Source organism: Seriola dumerili, unplaced genomic scaffold (genome assembly GCF_002260705.1).
Source record: "Seriola dumerili isolate Sdu_G_001 unplaced genomic scaffold, Sdu_1.0 BDQW01000309.1, whole genome shotgun sequence".
NCBI classification, from domain to species: Eukaryota; Metazoa; Chordata; class Actinopteri; order Carangiformes; family Carangidae; genus Seriola; species Seriola dumerili.
The window spans coordinates 2,195,503-2,209,813 of record NW_019174564.1 but is presented as its reverse complement, the minus strand read 5'-3'; the positions used below and the strand labels follow the sequence as shown (position 1 = coordinate 2,209,813).

The window sequence follows — 14,311 nt, the reverse complement described above, 5'->3', positions numbered from 1 at the left end:
GTCAGAGCTGCGCCAGCCACCACCAGACGACACGCAGCACAGGCATTCATCAGGGCGGACACGGCGGAGTAGGAGAGAGAGAGAGAGAGAGAGAGAGAGAGAGAGAGAGAGAGAAAAGGCACAGAGAGTTTTTCCACATGTGAAAATTAGGCGAGGTCATATCACCTGAAATCAATATCATGATTCATTGTCACATTCGTGCGCAACATTCTTTGGATCTCTTCATTTTTTCTGTACTGAACAACAGTTACAAGTTTATTGGCAAAAAATAACTGACAAACTAGTTTCACCACAAGGTCAATTTAGTAATTGTTCTGGAGCTTTCAATCATATCACATGATCTTCACCAGCAGTTGGAGTTTTCTCCATTGTCATGTAATTGTAGCTATTCAAATTTCCAATAAAAAGAAAATGTAAATCTGAACATCTATGATTCCAAGGTCATGTGAGTGAAAGCTCCAGAACAGCTACTTAATGGTCCTTGTATCAAAGTAAGAAAAGGCCTGTTTACGTCTCTTGGAACTATCAAAATAAGTAACACTGGAAAAGCGTGAGCAGCAAACGGCTTCAGCGTCTGTGGCTAAATCTCAAGCGCCACTTACTGGCTTTTTTTTTTCCTGAGCTTTCAACCACATCCTGATGGAATGACCACTCCATAACATGTAACTTAGGCAGGTCTGTTCACTGATAAAGTCCATGAAATGCAGCTGAGAGCTCAAAAAAAAAAAAAAAAAAAAAAAGCTATGAAGTGGACCTTGAATTCAAAGAGCTGCATTAAAGGGTGTGCTAAAAATGACAGTGAAACGCAGATAGGCAAGCAACATTTTCATATTTACAATGCGATCCATTCATCCGTCAGGCGTTGGTGGAGAGTGAAACAGAGCCAAAAGGGAGAGTGAACTTTCGACTGATGGCAAGAAATACAAGAAGTGCTGCTTCTTGTGCTGCCCCCAAGCGGCCAAACAAAAAAGACTGGAGGTTTAAATTAGGCGGGTTATAATGGTCAGCTGCAGTAACACTTTTGGTTAACTGCCCAGTCCTGTGACAGTGAGTTGGTGCATGATTTTTAGGTATTTTCAACCTAAAGTAAAGGTTTCACAGTTTTACACAAGCTACCATAGTAGAAAAAGTAGAAAAAGAACTCCCTGCATGTACAGCTTGTCAATTTATATCGTCTCAAAAAAGCACATAGAAACTCATTACACGAAACATGTAATGGGTAGGCACAGGTGGCGTAGGTGGTCATTACACTGCAGTTCTGTGAGGGTATACAATTGATGCCATTTTCCATTTTTCAAATGTCAGGTACCACTTCTAATCTTTACCTTAAAATAAACAGAAAAAAAAAAATAAAACAGGAAAAAACACGAAGCCACATATTGAAGAGAAAATACAAAAGAAGCCCCCCATCATCGTGTCATTTAATTTCGTCTCATAAATCATTCAAACCCCAACACAGTAAAGCGCACTTGCCATTGAAACATCACAGATTGGAATAATTGTATTCAATTTGGTGATGAAAGCCATCAATTATCTTCCTCTTAATGGGAAGATTTATTCCGCCCCCTTGAAAAGTACTGGTCTGGATCACACCAAACTTCTTTGAAAGTGACAACAGCAAAGAAAATGGATAACGAAAGTTCACCTTGGCAGGTGCATTTCAATAAATGACAAAAGAGTAACTGACACTGAGTTGAAAAAGACCAATCTTGCCAATGTTTATTAATTCTCATGCTTTTGTATGCAGATTCTTTTTTTTTCTTGGCCACCTAAAGTGTAGAAAAAACACAAAAAGCCCAATTAAATAGGGTCATTTATACAACCTTCTATTCTGAAACTGATTAAATTGATCAATATGATTTGTTATAAAAACCAAAGAGCTTACAATAATTCCCATAAGCATTTGTAACCCTGTAGTGAGAAGGGCTCAATTCTGATTTCCCAAAAGAAGCATTAAAAACAAACCATCAGAGTAGCGAGCACAACGCTGTCAACACGGGCAACCAGCAATCCCCTAATGTAAGCAAGTAAATGCATGCCAGTGATGTCTCGGATTACCCGGCTAGTCAACAACTTTAGTGTAATTACATTTGTGCCCAGAGGCGGTGATTGATAGGGCTCATATTCCTCGGGTGCCAGAGACGGCATCCTGTCCCACTCGCACGTATCGCTGTCCACCTGCACACATCATTGACAGAGCTATCGAAAGTCGAAATACTCTTATTGAAAGTCCATCCTCTTATCTAAGTTCCCGTGTTCTATTCACTTCATCTCCCTTCCTCGCTCTCCAGCTAATACTTTAGAGGAGTATTTATATTCGCTGCGTATCTCTTTCTTTCTTTCTTTCATTTTTTTTTTCTCCACTGCAGATTCTCCCTGGATAATTCTTCTGACAAGTACACTGCTGAATATGGGGGAAAAATAAAGTAGTAGTAGTTTGGGGGAAAGCAAAGCAAAGCTGGAAGGGTCATGCTGGATACTTCCATTACTTTCACACCACAGAGTGCTGTTTTTTAATCATGATGCTTGCAAATGACATAATTCACAAATGAATATTTCAAAAAACGCAATTACTCACCAAAAAGGGCAGCAGAAAGGTCAGAGAGAAAAATGGTCATTTGGAAAATGTCGCTCCCCCGCAGAGCTTTTAAAAATCGCTCTGAGGGGGGAAATGCTTTGGAGTTTTGATTGTGGGTTTGTTAATAGCGATACTGAGCAATAAGGGAGAAATTTTGATGTTTAAAAGCAGAGCTTACTCTCGGAGCTCAGACCCATTACCTTCTCCGAACCAGCGGGCATCGCAGTGTAGATGGAGCAGAGTAACAGTGACATTTAAAAGTCATCATTAGTAACAAAACAGGGGCCTTGGGGGGGGGGGGCTTGTATTTCATTTCATCTCCCAAGAAAATGTGTCAGAGAGAACGTGTTAAGGTCAACCACCGCACACAATTATGATGAGCCCGACTAAATGAGCCTCCGTCACTCGGATAAACAGATGTCTGGGACATGTGACAGCTCTCAACAACAGCAACATGGTTTTAGCTCATTTTCAGGCTTCAACTGAAGCTCAGACACAGCAGATAATTTCCCAATAAATACTGATGCTCTCTGCAATTACAGGCCAAGTCTGGCAAAGAGCCAAATATGTTTCAAGCAAAGGAGAAAAAAAATAAATAAAAAAAATGTTTATGCTGTTAATATGTGAGGATACATCATTTTAAAAAGGAGGCTCGGTTTTTTTTTAGAAGACGATAAAAGCAAAAAACTTTATGTGTGTGAGAGAGATAGCGAGGGGGGGTGATGCATTTAAATGAACTCTGACTTCACTGAATTAATGTAAGATCGATGCAAGAGAGAGAGAGAGAGAGAGAGAGAGAGGAAGGGAAGGCGCGGGAGCTGATTCAACAGATCAAATGTCTCTTTTTCTACCGAGAGCCGCTGGATGGGTACGGCCCCCAGAGCTAGTGATTAATTAGCACATGAATCTGGATACCGTTATTTGATTAGACCAATGGGAGCCTGTCACACCCACTTCCTTCGTTTGCAACAAATGACATTTTCTGGGGAGGAAAAAAATAAAATAAGTCACTTTTGCAACGAGGGGGAGAAATCTTCTGAATTGCGACTTGGAAAAAAAAAAAAAAAAAGAAAAAAGAAAAGTACAGCATCTTCAATAATGCATGAGGGATTATTTATCTTGAAGTGAGAAACAGTTCAGGCAAATTGTTCTCCCAAGTAAATTACGTTTACACATGGCCTAAGGCAAGTGAAATCTCAAAGGCTTCTACACGGAGAGCAAAATTATCCAGGAACTGAACTGTCAAAGAACTCTGCAGATCGAGCGTTTAAGAGAACAGCATCAATAAAACAACGTTTGTGCTGCACGAGAGGAATTTAAGGAACGCGGGACGTTCCTTTACACCGCCGTGGTGGTCGGACAACTTTTGGAAAAGTTCCCCAGCTGGGAAAGTGAGCCTAAATAAGCCACTCTTATTGAAACATGCAGGTGGATGACAGACACTGTAATGATGAATTGATGAGGCGACCACGGGAGCGGTCGGGACAAACTTCTCAAATCGACTTGATGGCTTATGACACTTTGACCAATGATGCTGCTGAGCACAATTAGCATTACTCATCGTGACAGGACCCAGATATCCATTCAACGCGGCGAATGAACGAGCCATTTGTTTTGCTTGGACTCGCGCTCACTGACACACATCTGAACACGTTAATTGGGGGCGCACACCACGCACTTACAAATTCCAGCAGAGAGGGGAGAGACTGATGTGTGCGTTTTTTTTTTTTCTTTTCTTTTTTCTTTCTTTCAGGGCAGCAACATGCGAATGCGGAGTTTCAGACCGTCAGTCAAACTGCCCGTGATGCCTGGAGGGAAATTAGCACTTCAGTGTTAACAAATTAGCTCGGAGGGACGACCAGATACTGTGCAACCGTAATCAACTGCTGCAACTTATTCCAGCATGCTCCTCACATGGTGAATATTAGATCTGTTTTTGTTTTGTTTTTTTTATGAGAAGCCGCGTGCAACTTCAACCCGATGAGACTGACAAGATAGTATGATTACAGAGTGGTGGTGTATCACTCCTTTTTCTTCCCCTCCGCAACAATGTATTGACACAGTGAAAGTTAATAACTGTGAAAGTTAATAAATTGGACGCGGGATGGAGTGAAATCTGCGGAGCACAGCAACTTCCCCTCTGTGATATACTTCCAGCAGACAGTAACCTCATGTTTGCATACACACCAGCAACAAATACAAGTAGCCTGCCATCGCTCCATAAAGGCTTGATTCACATACTCAGAACACAGAGGTGAAGTGTCTTTCCATCCAGCGAGCACTTCCATTTAATTAATCACTACTTCAATTCATTAAGTGCATAGCTGTGGTAAGAAAAAAAAAAAAAGAAAAAGAAAAAAAGAAAAGGGAAGGGGGAATGGGAAGCAAGTCCCCCATCAAGGTCTTATGTTAAAAACCACTTCGGTGTGCAAATTACAACATTAGTTTCTTAGGTCAAATCCACTCCAGCGAAGGAGAAATGTGCGATTCCCTTCAGTGTCGTTAAAGCTGATTATCTGCACTGTTTTTAAAAATTTGGCAGATGTAATTGAAGCTTTTGTATTTTAGAAAACTCTTTTTTTTTTTGTGCTAACTCGGAGCATTTCCCAGTTTTCCTTTAAGTGTCAACAGAGCAGAGATGTGTGTATGTGTGTGTGTGTGTGTGTGTGTGTGCGTGTGTGTGTCCTGCATTCTATCAGCGAAGTGGCATTTTGTCAGATGGTCCAAGCCGGAAGGTGAGTCTGTGGAGCCGGCCGCTACCCGTGGCGGCGGCTCCTGACAGCGAGCCGGGCTTCTGTTCAGCTCCCCGTCATGTCTGACACCGTTTTGCCATTTCCTCTCTCTTTCGTTGCCTCCTCCCTCTCCCGCCGCCCCGTTCTCCCTCCCTTCCCGAAACCCACCCAACATGTGCCGGCATCACTCAAGGGAGCATCTCAGCCAAGACTAATGCACCTTGCCCCCCCACCCCACCCACCTACTGTACGGGGCCTCCTAGGCTAAAATGAACACAATCCCCGTCACCGTACACACAGGAGACACACATCCACACACACACACACACACACACACACACACTCCCAGAGCAGGAATGACTCAACATGCCCCTATAGTAACACATGCCCTGATAGTAATTGAGGTCAAAGAAAAGAAACAACAGGCTGATTTTCGTCTTGTGCGGGGGGAAAGAGGTCTTTCCCTCACTCTTCTTTTCGCCACACATCATCAGATGGAATTGCCTAACAGCACACTGGAGGCAAGAGCCGGGCTTAGTTTAGCATTGTGAACTGAGACAAACTGCAGTGCGACCTCACAAATCTGATCCTCTCAGGAAACAAGAGGCTGTTCAGTGTTCGGACAAGAAAAACACTGAAGAGCTATCAATATGAAAAAAAAAAAAAAAAAAAAAAGCGTGCTACTTTTGTAGATCTGAAATCATCTGGTAGATTTTTTTTTTCTTCCCCCAAACGTAATCCAAAAATTTTTTAACAATCAAACACTGGCTGCTAGTAAAGTTAGAAAGCATGATCAAAGCATCAAATCCGATCAAGGCGACCGTTTCATTATTTCACTACTACAAAGTCCCTGTAAGACTTTCTCCAAACATATGTGCACGTTGTCTGTAGCAGTGTGTTGGAGAAAAAGCATTTAGATGCTTGAGTTAAGCAGCAGTAGCAATAACTCAATGGAAAAACAGCTAGATGATAAGTAAAAGCTCTACTTTTATAATAAAAGTATCAAAAGTAAAATGTACAAAAAGTATCAAAAGTTGATGCAGAATCAATATGTCATGTTTTTATAAGATGTGTATATAAAATCCTGCTCTTCAAAATAACAAGTAACTAAAGCTGCAAATGTAGTGAGCTAAAAAGTTTTTTTTTTTTTTTTTTAAGAAGTGTAAAGTAGAAGAAAATGTAAATACCCAAGTAAAGTACAAGTACCTCACGACTGCATTTAAGTATACTAGACCTACTTTACTCAATGTAAAGTATGCGTAATATATTTATCACACTGTATTTACCTGCGATTGGCATTTTGCGGTGAGCCAACTTGTTTTTGGTGAAAGTGATAACATCATTTTTGACTAGCTTGTCTGTAACCATGGTTAACATGAATCAACATTTTTTCCACAAGAACTTGTTTCTTCTTCTTCTTCTTTTTTTTTTGTCTAAAACATACTTCACCACGTCAGGTACTGTCAACATACGCATACACTACACTGTCTGCGGCACAGTATACCTCTTTATTTCATAACTTCAAGAAGCCCCATTTATGTGAACACTTAAGCGTACTTCATTCATTGCCATAGCGACGCACGCCGGCTCTACACGGTCCTTTCACATGAGGTAGAGGACAAACCGATGACAAGAACATCCAGAAAAGCCATTCTCTCGTAATGAATGGGAAACCGGGCAATATCGCTGTCTGAATGGACCCTTGGGGCTCTTCTTATTATAACTGTATTAACAGCGCAAGAGTTAGAGCGAATGGAGCTGAACTATAGCACGGACTGGCCGCCGGGTTAGCGTCATGCCTGTTGTCACAAATGAAATGGTAATCACTTTTTTTTTTTTGTTGCTCTGGCACGTTATGACGTTCGTGTCTCTTAATCACGGTGTACAGTATAAAAGCACTTTACGTGTAATGACCCCAATCAGCTGGCAACATCCAAATGAACCCCAAACGCCACACTCCGCACCACATCAACTGTACACGCAATAATTAGCTGGAGAATGATGTTTTCAACCTGAAAAAAAAAAAGGAGAAACTGGAGGAAAGATAGCGACGCAATTTACATACAGCAGCATATTGCCTGTAGATGAAATCTGGAGATGCAATTTCCTTTTGTGTTGTGTCATGAAGGCTGTATAGAAGAAGAAAGAAAAAAAAAAAAAAAAAAAAAAAAAAAAAAAAAAAAGCATGGCCTTGTTTGGAATTCGGGCTTGTGGAGAGTAAGGATGAACCTTTTTCAATTTCTTGCCCTTTGAAGGCAAAACCCGGAAACTGAAGCTACCTCTCACATCGTCCTTGTATGAACTTGTTTGCATTCTATTTTATCAAACGTATCCTCGCACAAGGCCCAAACTCCGTGAATTAACTTTGTAATGATTTGTTTTTCTGCGGCACAGCGTGTTTGGAAATAAACCTAAGACAATTCTCTCCCTCATATTTCTGCGACTGTAATTTTTTTTTTTTTTTTACTGCAGTGTAATATCTGAGAGGCAAAAAGCATGAATTAATACAAATTAAAGCTTTGTGCTGTAATGTTTACTTACATAATGAAGAACTAAAAATTATTCAAATGACAAAATTAAAATGTGATTTCATGCATATTCATCTGTTATGTTTTAGGTGAACGCAGACATTACTTCATTACTTTTCTCAAATTGTTTGTGCCAGTCGAGCCACATTCATAATATCAAGCTCTGGCCAAAATAATCATTTTCAGTCTCATACACGGTGCATGTGTAGCACCAGCCTCTTTATTAGGTGTTATTGCAGCTATTCCTGTAGTCACACATACAGTACTAGTATCTATACACTACACATCAGCACATTAAATCCCAGAGAGATATAATTCAAAGATATCTGAATGAGTATAGATGGGGGGGGGGGGGGGCAATCTGATGTAGCGGGTGGCCTCAACAGATTAAAGGCCTACTTGTATCTGCACTTAACTGCAACCAGCTTCTTTTGTTAACTCCCCTGCGGTTCGTTCGTCCTTATATGTGTGTTTGTGTGCGCATACGCTCGCTTTAATACATTATGCATGGGATAGGGGGCGGGGGTGTTGGCATTTCTCCCGAGGGAACGTTGCTATATGCTGCATACACCTACGCGTACAAAACAAGACACTGTTCGAGGATGACAATTTTTTAAATCAGACCCCCCGCTTGCTCTGATTCACTTCCTCCTCCCCGAGCTTACAACATCACTTGCAGGGTGTTGCGCCGATTCAATCTCATGTCAGCCCTCTCTCGGTGTCATCTGAGATAGTACAAGCAACATCATAGGCCATTTTGGCGGTCCCATACCGCACAGGTTTACTACAGGTCTTTTTCAGAGGGGCCGCAGCGGCTAAGGGGCTAATCGTGCTACCTTGAAGCTCAGCTAAATGTTTAGCAGTGACATACTGCCAGTCAAGAAGTTGAAAAGAAACAGGAAAGCGGGAAAGGGAATCTGTGAGTTACATTGCTGCAAAGGTGGGTTTGTGAAAAAAAAGGGAAAAGTAACAGGGGAGAAGTGAGATAAAACCGTTGTGAGGAGTAAAAAGTGAGTAAAAAAATGTTAAAAAAAAAAAAAAAAGGTGTTGAAGACAAAAACCTGTGAAAAAAAAAGTTAAAAAAAAAAAAAAGTGATTCCTCAGCCACCCACAGAGTGAAAAGTAATCTCATTCCACATGCATGCAATCAAGGCAGTACTGCTGAAATTAGCCTGGGTGGCTACGCTACATCTGAGGCGCAGGGCTATGATGATCTCCTTTGATTGTCTTTTCTTCTGTATTCAAAATGAAAGGTATCAGACACGGGGTTATTGTGCGGGGATAAAGAGCGGTGAATATGTATGAAGCAACATGTGCGTGGCGCTCATGCATCAAATCATCTGGCCGCAACTCTTTAACATGTGGCATATTGGAACCCGGCAAGGAAGCATAGGGAGCATGAAATGGGAAGGAATGCGAGATTTTTGCCGCCAAACATGCCACACATGGTTTCACACAAGCAGGTGTAGAGCCGTGATGAGTGATACAATAACACACTGAGACAGGCTTGCACCTCGAAAAAAAGAAGAAAAAATAAAAAAAAAATAACAGCTAATTTATTTGGCAAACCTGTTACTGGGAAACAGAGATGCTTCAGTGACTGCGTATATCTGTTTAGGCCTGAACTGTTTCCCCTAAACCATGTATATCAATCTTAAACGGTCCCGCAACCACCGGAGTCGTCCGGTCATCAGCAACAGGATGTGTACGGCTCAGTTTTCATTCCTTTACTTTGAGGCTTAAAGCACAGTCACTACATGTGTTACCTAGGCAAGCCACTTAATCTCAGAAATACCATGTTTTGGCACATGCTCTAGTACACTACATATCTACAGTATATATGGATTTAAAGAGGAAAATGTCCATGTTACATGAACACGAGAACCATGTTGAAGGGATGTGATTATGTGGCTTAGTCTGTTTAAAATATGTGAAAATTTCTTATGACTTTTTTTTCCACTTGTTTACACTGGTGGCCCTTATTTATTTATTTTTTTTTTGAGTTTTGGCACTACATTTCCCATCATGCTTCATGTCAGTGATATCCAACTTCAGGGTAGGTACAACTCCAAACAAGGTAATCATCTTGTGACTCTTAATATTAAACAATCTGAGAAGGGGAAATCACTCTTCATGTCTACGGTGGCCCTGAGGCTCAACACACTGCAACTTAAAAAAAAAAACACATGCTAATACACAAACCCGCTGCAAATTCAGAAAACATCATTTTGACAAAACATGCGCTGCAAAAGAAAAAAAAAGAAAAAATCACAACACAAACGTGTCCCCTGGAAACTAAGTGTTTCCAGGGGACACTAAAAAGTGATGAACCTGGCTTGAAGTTGCTGTTCAATGACCAATTGTGACATTTCAAGTTAAAAGCCTTAAGCCTTTGCCTTAATTCCAATAGCGGGAGTCAGAGAGAGAGAGAGAGAGAGAGAGAGAGAGAGAGAGAGAGAGAGAGGGGATGACATGGCGCAAAGGGTTGCACTGGAACCTGGGCCCCGCGCTCGTGTCTGCCGGAAACGCATCCGTTGTGTTGTCGGACTGAATTTGCAGCACGCTTTTTTTTTTTTTTTTTTTTTATTTGCATGTGTTTTTTCCTAAGCTGCAGCGCGTCGAGCTCTCAGGGCCACCGTACGTATCTCATTGACAGGTGCGACATGTCACAGACGGTTGCACTGCTTCATTTTAATTCATTTTAATATTTTGTAAACAAGATGTGTAACGTTTGCAACGAATATCAGCGAGTTACACATCGGATTGCTGCAAAAATGTGAATACTGTGCCTGTATTTCCCATGTCACTCATTTGTGACACAAAAATAAAAAAATAAATAAAAATGAACGCCGGGGGGGTTAAATCCAGACCTCCCAGTTAAACGGCGGCCCCCGTGACCTTCACTGTGACCCCAACACAAAATACCCACCATTGTATGCACGGGGGCTAACATGCAGCTGAGAAACATCTGCAGCGGGCCTATAAAAATGGCATGCTATATTGTTTGATGCTGCTGCCTGCTGTGGAATGACATCGCTCACTCTGCCTCTCCGGTTTCAACCCTTTTCCTCAGTCCATCTTGCAGCAGAGAAAGGAGTGTATTATCACAGTGAAAAAGGATCTCCTTCTAACCCCCCACCCCTCCGCCTCTTCCTCTCCTCCCGCCACCGAATGAGGGGCAGTGATCACGGAGGCTTGGTGTGTGTGTGTGTGTGTGTGTGTGTGTACTTGTAAGTGTTAATGTGTGAAGAGAGTGGGAGGAAAGAGGGAGTGCACCACTGGGGAATGCGCACCTGCAATTTTTCTCATTTGACACAGTTGGTCTTTTGTAGGCTCTCAGGCATAGGGAGATGTCTGTGAAGCGTATGACTCCTGCCCTCTACCCCCCCCCCCCTAAAAGAAAAAAACACATCTTCACATCACTTTAGTATTCTCCATCTCAGCTGAGAATAGCCCATGTCAAAAAAAGGGGGGATAACAATCCCATAGATAACCAGACAGTTTGGCTGAGCATAAGCAAAAAATACACAAACACACACACACACACACACACAAACACACACACAAACACAAACACACACACACACACAAGCACAAACATCTTAACCACTTGAGAGCTATCAGACGTAAACAAAGCTTGTAACAAGCTGCAGATCCATATGGGAGAAGAAAAACAAAGACAGCAGAGAATAAAGTAAAAAGACCAAGACCATATTGAATATTGAAATGTATTCATATTTATAACGTATTGGCCTCTGTATTTTGCTTTAACAATTCGTCAATAAGTCGTCCAACCTAAACAACGCTGTAGGTCATTTATCCCAATCCTCCGAGACCCACGGGAGCGAACCGGCAGAAGGCGTACAGGAACTTTGTCGCCATGGTTACAGTAATAAACACATGGTTAAGGCTACGGGTCAAAAAAACAATACTGCTTATATGCCCCTTCCATCTGTCCAAACCATCCTGACCTTATATACTACATATGTATGTATGTACTATATACTACATCACCATACTTCCTCCTTTGCTCCCATCAAAATTGCTACAGCCACTGAAGGTTTTCCTAACAATAAAACGCAAGTATGGGCCATAATAAGCTGCTTGCACAGATGCCCTGTGGGGCCTTTTTTTTTTTTCTTTTTTTTTTTATTGAAGGACATCCTTAAAGAAGGTTGATGGAACACTGCAGACTGTAGTCACTGCCATTTTCTTTTTAAGGACTACACTGCAGATTTGTACAATATACACAAACAAAATATGAGGAACAATTGGAGGAAGATATGGATGGAAAAAAAGCAAATGCTGAATATAATAAGCAGAGAGAGATTTCTGAAGAAGCAGACGTGCGTGTTTTGTTGAGGATACGGTTGTCATCGTCAATTAAACCGCAGTTACAGTTCAAACTCGTAAGATAATGAATTTAGTGTCACATGACAAAGAGAATAGTTGGGGTTTTTGTTTCAGACTGAAACAATTAGTGGATTATATATTTAGTTGTCTAAAGGTGAGCTGACAAGATTTTTTGTTTTGGCAAGATTTACTAAATTGTGGGGTGGCTAAGCAACCAACCAATCATGTCAGTCTCTACACTTGCTTGAAAATTGCAGGTCCTTAGAGAGGACTGAACTTTATTGCAGCTTGGGTCATAAATTCATAGTTGAGAACACCATTTCTCTTAGTTATAATACGTTTTCTAAATACTTAAATACGGCAACATCCACTGAGCCAAGAACCACGGGCCTGTTGAAAAAACATCCATCACAGTTTATAGACCAACTTCCTGGTTCATCTTTGACCATCCACACAGGGGACTTTTCTGCAATTAGAGATTATTCCCAACATTTTTGGATGCACTCACTTTCAGTTTTTATGCCTAAATTCAATAAACATGCTCAGCTTCTTTAAAGCAAATGTGATTGCCTGACTTCTCGTGTTTTTTTTTGCCCAAGTTGCGATAAACCAGAATTATCCTTTAAGCAAAGGGTCATGGGCTGCTTTAGGGAGTGTATTTGGACAGACTGACGACTCCTCCCATGGCTGACAGCTGTGGAGGCCGAGCTGTGACCTACCAGAGCCTGGATACTCTACATCTGCGGAGTATGTGTTGGTGGTGTGTGTGTGTGTGTGTGTGTGTGTGATGTGTGTGTGTGTGTGTGTGTGTTGTTGTGAATGTTAGTTGGGTGTGTGTTGTGGTGTGTGTGGTGGCGGGGGGGGGGACAGGAAGCAGTAAGAAAGATTTGTGTTCTTGTGTGTGGAAGAGACTGAAGATGAAGGGAGGGAATGTGTTAGTGTGTGTGTGTGTGTACCATACATGCAGTACATAAAACACATAGACTACAGTGTATTTTCCATCCTGTGTGTAAAGCACTGGAACTGTAAACTACTTGACCCTGGCATCCTTCCAAATGAGGAGGCCACACTGAAGAGCTACCATTACTCTTGCGCTATCCATTCCCCTCTCTCCTTCCTTTTATTTTAATGAGAGCACAATTAATAAGGAAATGGAACAGCTTCCCAAAGGAGACTGGTCCCTCCACAATGGAAGCCTTCTTTTGTCAATGGCAGTATTGAATTCCCCCTACAAGGCCACTGGGCCATACTGAAGGCCATCTCCAGTATCGCCCCACCTCCCCCACACCGCCACCCACCTCTCTATCGCTCCCTCCCTCCTTTTCTTATCCTCAAGGTCTCACGGGCTAATCTGTGCCACAGTATCATTTGACCCCCCCCACCCTCCCACCCCCGACACCCCACCAACTCCCTTTCCACCTCTTTGTTCCAAATGCAGACTTTACAATACTTCATATTGATTTGCTGAGGCGAAATCACCAGTCGCTGTGCACGCTTGGTTTATTCAATGACGGAGCTGAGGGAACAGGGAGCAGGGTCACACACCATCTTGCCCATAATTGGCCCGCTGCATCCGTGGTGAAATTTAGTTGGAGGCAAAGCGGCATCTGATCTTCGGTATTCTTTGTTTGTGTGTGTGAACACATTCAAATTCTCCCTGACAGCGCAAGTGCTGCATAAGAAAGAGAAAGGAATGTCAAAAGAAGCGATAACTAATAAATCCCCTACTCCTTTTGTTTCCCAGTTAATCCAATTGGCAGGTCAAATAAAGATGGTATCGCTTCACCCCCCCCCCAGTCCTTTAAGTCTTACTTGGGAAGGTACTGTACCTGTTCTTTCCTCTGCAGCAACAACCCCACATGCACCACACAATACAGGACTATAATCACAATTTCCTGACAATGTGCGAGTGAAAGCAGAGAGCCAGGTGTTTACATTTTCTCGTACTGTTAAGTAAAAAAAAAAAAAAAAAGAAAGAAAAAGAATATGGTCTTTGTTTGCAAGACTGCTTTCCTGTTCTGGTGACAGGGTGCCATTACGTGGAATTTTTTTTTGTTTTTTATTTTTTTTATCAACAGAAAGTGCCAGTGTATCAGAGTCGCTGGGGCGATTGGAACAGC

General features: G+C 41.8%; 1 protein-coding gene across 1 annotated transcript in view; it reads right to left on the bottom strand.

Moving 5' to 3' along the window:
• Positions 1-14,311, bottom strand: part of adgrl3 (adhesion G protein-coupled receptor L3) — a 193,568-nt gene that overhangs the window by 133,668 nt on the left and 45,589 nt on the right. The gene's annotated exons all lie outside the window — the stretch shown is intronic.